This window comes from Physeter macrocephalus, chromosome 14 (assembly GCF_002837175.3).
Source record: "Physeter macrocephalus isolate SW-GA chromosome 14, ASM283717v5, whole genome shotgun sequence".
NCBI lineage: Eukaryota > Metazoa > Chordata > Mammalia > Artiodactyla > Physeteridae > Physeter > Physeter macrocephalus.
Genome location: NC_041227.1, coordinates 93,054,696 through 93,061,255, shown reverse-complemented (window position 1 = coordinate 93,061,255; position 6,560 = coordinate 93,054,696). Strand labels below are relative to the sequence as shown.

Genomic DNA, 6,560 nt, shown 5'->3' with positions numbered 1-6,560 from the left:
ACCTTAGAGGACAAGTGGCAGAAGGTTCTAATATGCAGCAGACATGTCCTTCTGCCTAAAAGCACTATACAGGCTCATGAGCAATAAGAAAGATGAAGTCTGGGGCTTCCCTGGTGGCGCAGTGGTTGAGGGTCCGCCTGCCGATGCAGGGGATGTGGGTTCGTGCCCCGGTCCGGGAAGATCCCACATGCCACGGAGCGGCTAGGCCCGTGAGCCATGGCGGCTGAGCCTGCGCGTCCGGAGCCTGTGCTCCGCAACGGGAGAGGCCACAACAGTGAGAGGCCCGCGTACGGCAAAAAAAAAAAAAAAAAAAAAAAAAAAAAAGATGAAGTACAGTGATAAGACCGCACCTAGTCCCTGCAGTGCTCGACACTGGACATTCTATGAGTCCTTGCCTCAACTACAGCCAACAGTGCACTAGAAGCATGGGAAACTGAACACTCACTTGGATGCAACTTATCAAATAAAAGCAAGCCAACACTGACCTCTGCACCAGATGGAAGAAATCCTGGTTGGGGAATGGCGGAGAGTCCCAGTCAAAACCAGGGACGCTGGCCCCTGCAAAAGGCTCAACTACACCCTGACTCCAGCACTGCCCCACTGAATCACAGGTGTGCTGCACTCCCAGGCCATTCTCACACCTTAGCAATTGCTGAAGTTCATTCAGTGTTGTCTGCAGTCTGAAAAATATAATTCAAAAAAAATCTAAAAGAAACCAAAGAATGCCTAACCATTCTCGGTCACAAATGGAAAAATTTGAGCCTACAATTTAAAAAGCTCACTTGCTTTAGATTTAGTATGTTTCAGTAGGAGGAAGCAAGTGACAGTTGCCTTTTTTTTTTTCCTCCCCAAACTATTTATGGTTCCTCTACTAGTTTAAAGTATTTTTTAAAATTAAATTAAATTAATTTATTTAGTTGTGCCAGGTCTCAGTTGTGGCAGGCGGGCTCCTTAGTTGCAGCAGGTGGGCTCCATAGTTGTGGCTCGCCGGCTCCTTGATTGTGGCACGCGAACTCTTAGTGGTGGCACGCATGTGGGATCTAGTTCCTTGACCAGGGATCGAACCCGGGCCCCCTGCACTGGGAGCGCGAGGTCTTTACCACTGAGCCACCAGGGAAGTCCCGGTCCCTTTACTACTAAGTGCCATTTATTTTCTTCCATCAATGGGCTTCATTTTCCTCCCAAAGAAAAGATGAGCGAAAGGATATATCTGAAATGATGGAGGGGAAGATTCAAGCCATCTTGCAAGAGAGCTGACAATTATAAAGTGATAATCCCACATGATGAAGATCGGGGCTATACTGCGAAGTCCGTCTACCTAGTGCAGGGTCTTGGAGAGCACAATTATTTTTGCTCTAAGGCCTGACTCAGATGACATACTAATTTTGAGGGTGAAAAGCAAAGAACACTTTCTCCTTGGAAGGCAACATGCTTTGCTGATTTAGTTAATAAATCTTTACGATATCTCTGTGTAAAAGAGAAGAAGGCAAGTATGATTAGCCTCCTTTGCTGAGGAAAATGAAGAACACAGAAAAATTAAGAAACACAGCCTTGGACGGATACCGAAGACCGGAAAAACAATCCTTTGTCTCCTGGGCCTGGCACTTTGTACTAAAATGAGGATAAGAAGAGAAAAATGAGAAGTCTCTAATAGCATGCCACATGACTCTGAACCCATCCTGGTCAACCTTTTCATATGCAACTTGAATGAAGACATAGAAGGCCCATCTGGCAAATCCGCTCATGATAAATGCGAAGGTCATGAAGATTCCAGAAGGTCTCAACAGGCTGGAACAATCAGGCAGAACTGGCAAGATGAAACCAAGAGTGAGACACATAAAGTCCAGCACTTAATTTCAAAGAATCCCTTAAACAAACAGAAGAGGGGAGAGTTTAAAAGCAGTTCGTATGAAAAATATACTGCAGATATTGCAAACTGTTGGCCCACAGATGTGTTTTGTTTGGCCTTTGATGTATTTGTGAAAAACGCTAAACCAACATTCAAAAATTGGGAAGAGTCACGTAAAAATCCAAATTTAACTGACAGATTTGGCAAACTCCATGTCTGTGCTTAGACATGACAACAGTGGGTGAGGAATGAGCTGTGGCTCTCTCCTTTAGACAGGGCATCCACTCCCCCAATGGATGCCCGCAGATGCGTCCTGACCTGCCAGAGCCATTTAGGTAACTTTCTTAGCTCTGTGGGCATCTGTTTGCAACTCTTGACCTGGAAGTTTCAGACACCTGACAGCTCAGCAGAGGCCCACCGTGTGATACACCTGCCAAAAATTTCACCCAATCCATGGTAATGGAAGAACTGTGTCACAGACTCCTTAGAAAATCTAGAAAAATCAATGAGTCTTCGCTCCAGACATATGTCTATCCATATAGAAATTTACAGTTAATTTCTGGGAGTTGAAAGACCCCCCTGAATTCCCAGTTCCTGAGTTAACAAGCCCACTCTAGAACAAGGAGGTAAACTGTCCCACTGTATGTTCACACAGTATGTCTACCCATGGCCAGGAGGGATGCTGACAAACTTCAAGGCAACCAGGATAATAAAGGGTCTGGAAATCATATCATAAAGCTGAAGAAACTAAGAGTGGTTAGCCTAGGAAAAGGAATGCTCGGAAAGGAACATAATATCCATTTTTAATTTTAGAAGCTATAATAAGGGACAGGGATTAGGTCTACAACTGTCCAGTTGGCAGAACTAAGATCAGTGAGAAGTTACAGCGAGGTCTATTTTACTATTTCAATTCGGTGTAAGAAAAAGAACTTTCTTACAATTAAAGCTGTACAGGGGACTTCCCTGGTGGCGCAGTGGTTAAGAATCCGCCTGCCAATGCAGGGGACACGGCTTCGAGCCCTGGTCCGGGACGATCCCCCATGCTGTGGAGCAGCTAAGCCCATGCGCCACAACTACTGAGCACTTGTGCCACAACTACTGAAGCCTGCGTGCCTACAGCCCCCGCTCTGCAACAAGAGAAGCCACCACAATGAGAAGCACACGCACTGCAACGAAGAGTAGCCCCCGCTCGCTGCAACTAGAGAAAGCCCGTACGCAGCAACAAAGACCCAATCAGCCAGATAAATAAATAAATAAAATTTATTAAAAAAAATAAAGCTGTACAAAACTGGAACTGACAGTCCTGTGGAACAACAGAGTAGTGAGTTCCCCATCCCTGCAAGAATCCAAGCAGAAACAGAATAATGAAACGTCAGAGATGTGATAGAAAGGATTCCTGAACCGGGTGGGAGGTGGTTCTACAATTATCTAATGCTTCTTGCAAATCAAAGTTTTAGTGAGAAGAGCTGAAGATGGCAATAATAATTTTCTTCCTCTCCCAAACCTTAGTCTTGCTGTGATGCAATAGTTAAATTATAGCCAAGCTCCACACAAGACACTGAGGGAAACCCAGGAAGGAAGCCCCATGACTGATCCTCTCTTGGCGATTCTCAGTGAGCTGACGAGGAATCGATAAAAGGTATTTCACAGGCTAACTTTTTCTTCTTCTAACCCACTCCTCTATTTGCCTCTCTTTCTACCTCTGTTCAAGCTGTCCATTCTAATTCTTGGGAAGCTGTGTAAGTTTCAAAGCACATCAGCTCATGTACTTACTGAATTGACTCATCTCGTCCACAAAGTTTCAAACATGTGGGCATTTAATTAAAGCTTTTGCCTGGTGATTTCAACAGATAAAAATGGGGAGAATTCTGTGCTGGATTAATTTTGTACAAGCACCACATTCTGGTTAGAAAAGGTCACGGACAGACCACTTCAGGTCCGCCCCCATAGGAGGTGGTCGACATCGAAGGCTCTCCAACACACGCAGCAGAGCGCTAACCAGGCGGCGGGTGTTTCAGAAATTTCGAGAAACTAAAGAAACTGACTCACTGTGTCTTCAATTTCTAAATCACTCCCTCTGCACAAGTAATTTTTGAGTCAGAAACACTGCTTTCCAAAAAGAACTTTTCTACTAAAGACGTCTTTTAAGACATCACAAATGTGAAGTCAACAATTTCCCCTGTTTACGCGGATGACAAAGCATATCTGTTCAAGACGCACACAATCAAGGTGAAAATGTATAAAAGGAAAACCTCCTTTTGTCCATGTTACTGCTCTCCCCTTCTGAGTTGTTCCCCAGAAGCTTCGGAAACAAGTTCTGAAAGCGAACCTTTCCTCCGTTCCAGGGAAGAGGGGAAACTGGGGCCTCTTGACCTATAAAACTCAATATTTTGGAACATCCATAATTCTCCCGAGTCCATGCCAGTCAAATGGAGTCTCTCTTTAGCAAACCACCGGCCAGCTGGGGCTGGACAGCAAGGCTCTCACCCCTAGGAGTTGACAAAGATGGGACTCAAAAGCTCCCTGGAAAAAAAAAAAGTCTCTCCTTCAGCTTGCATTACAAGCTGTTGGAAAACACAGATGGAGGAGATGACAGGAAAAGCAATTACTTCTTCTGGGCTTCCTTTCTGTCTGGATGCTAAGGAGACGGATACCAAATTCCATCACAGATTGAAATGCTATCTAAACATTCTTGAAAATGTGGTCTTGCTCTCTGAAATATGGCCTGCCTTTGCTGCAGCAACCGGTAACCTATTAACATGTGAAGGTGGAGAGGGCCGACTTTCCTCCAGGCTGTCTAATCCTGGGCCTGCCTCTCCAATAACGCTCGTTTGTGACCACAGGTTAAAACATAAATAACTAAAAGATATATATATCTACACAGCGTGACCCAACAGAAAGTCCTGATGAATCATTCACTTTATTTTCACATTCTCGGAATCGTAAATACCTGAGACTCTCTGAAGTATTTCAAGGTTTCTAGTGAGCCTTTCTAAATATAGGTGGAAACACACTAAACAGTAGTGTTATTATTTCAAATAGTAGTAAGCTGGGACTAGTCATAAACAAATCAAGCTTTAAACATCTTTAAAGGAACACACACGCTGGTCAAAATGATGTTTTATGGGAGAGGGCTTTCGTTTATTTACAAATAATAACTACTCTCCCACAGACCTAAGAGTCAATACAGTTGAATAAAATGTTATTGCACGTGGCCTGTGTGTTCTGAGAAATGCCAAGATGAGGAAGATACAGCTTTTGCCTCAAGGACCTTATACACGAGCCAAAGGGACAAGATGTACTCATTGATAAGTCAAAGCAGATCACGAAAGCCAAATCAAAAGCACGGGAGCAGGACTGTGGGAGTTCGTGGACAGAGAGACTGCACATCTAACTGATGGACACTGGAATCGATTTTCTCATCTGTGAAATGAGAGGAGTGTGGACCAGATGAGTTCCAAGTCCCTTTGGGTTCTAAAATTCTGATTCCTTTGGTATATACCGTTGAGCCAAACAGAAAATTTCATAAAGGAAGTAGTATTTGAACTGGGTATGATCTTGAAATGAAGCTACTGGAAGAAAAAGAGGAGAGAGAGCATTTTAGGCAAAAACAAGAACACAAGCATAGGTCCAGAAAGCAAAGGGCTTGCTTGGGAGAGCACTAGGCTTCCAGTGTGGATGGGTCACAGCAGGAGACAAAACTGGAAAGGTAGACTGAGGCCTTCGATGCCATGCAAAGGAACTTGGATTTAAGTTGGGAGAGAGCCCACGGGGGTTGCTGAGGAGGCAGATGACACGACCAGACATATATCGGAACGTGAAAGAGCAGAATGAGGCTGGAGTGTTGGCCGGCTACCCTGTTACTCTTTGTTACGTCTAAGGGCCCGATTTACACGGGCCTCACCTGCCAGAGAGGTGACGCTTCATGGGAGAGGCCTAAATAAACAAAAACCAAAGCAATAAGGACTAAGAACCAAGCAAGGCCAGGAAATAGGATCAGTTGCAGGAAACTAAGATGTCTACACACAGACACTGATGGTGACGACAAGGAAGACGGTAGACTACTTACAAACAGGCCAGCGGAAGATGACGAGTAAGAGGAAAAAGAAAGGCATAAAATGTAGGAAAAATAGAGAAGCGGATAAAACTGAACATATAAGAGAAAAAGAAAAAGACTTATATAACACCTGTGAGCTACTAGAGGAAACCGGAATATGAGAGATCATAGGACTACACACTACCCCCATAAAATGTGGGCAGCATAATGAACATTAAAAAAAATTGGCTATATACTAAATAATGTCAAAACAGGACAAATAACAGGATTGTGAGGTGCACACAGCCGACCTAACTGAATTACTGTTGAAGAGGGCAGGCCGGACACTGTAAGAGAAGACTAGACAGGACACAATCAGCACTTCTGTTACGACAGCAATTCCGAAATAGGACGTCTAAGCAGAAGACTAGAATCCAGATGAAAAGGAAAAATGGTTAACAGATAACATCTGACCCCCCAGTCACTGCAGAATACATCTTCCCCATACACTGCTTCTCCGCTTCATCCCCTTCCAACAGCCCTCCTTAGCTAGATCCAAAAAGAACTATAAAACTTTGAAATGAATCGACAGCTACCTGCTAGGCAACAAAACTAGGTATGAGGAATTAGAGCTGTGTCAGGTTACTACTATCTCTCTCTCTCTTTTTTTTTTTT

General features: G+C 44.1%; 1 long non-coding RNA gene across 1 annotated transcript in view; it reads right to left on the bottom strand.

Moving 5' to 3' along the window:
- Positions 1-362: 362 nt before the first annotated feature.
- Positions 363-6,560, bottom strand: part of LOC114487779 (uncharacterized) — a 12,597-nt gene continuing 6,399 nt past the window's right edge. The window contains exon 3 of the long non-coding RNA XR_003683198.2: positions 363-1,807. This is a non-coding gene — a long non-coding RNA (uncharacterized lncRNA). The remainder of the gene's footprint in view (positions 1,808-6,560) is intronic.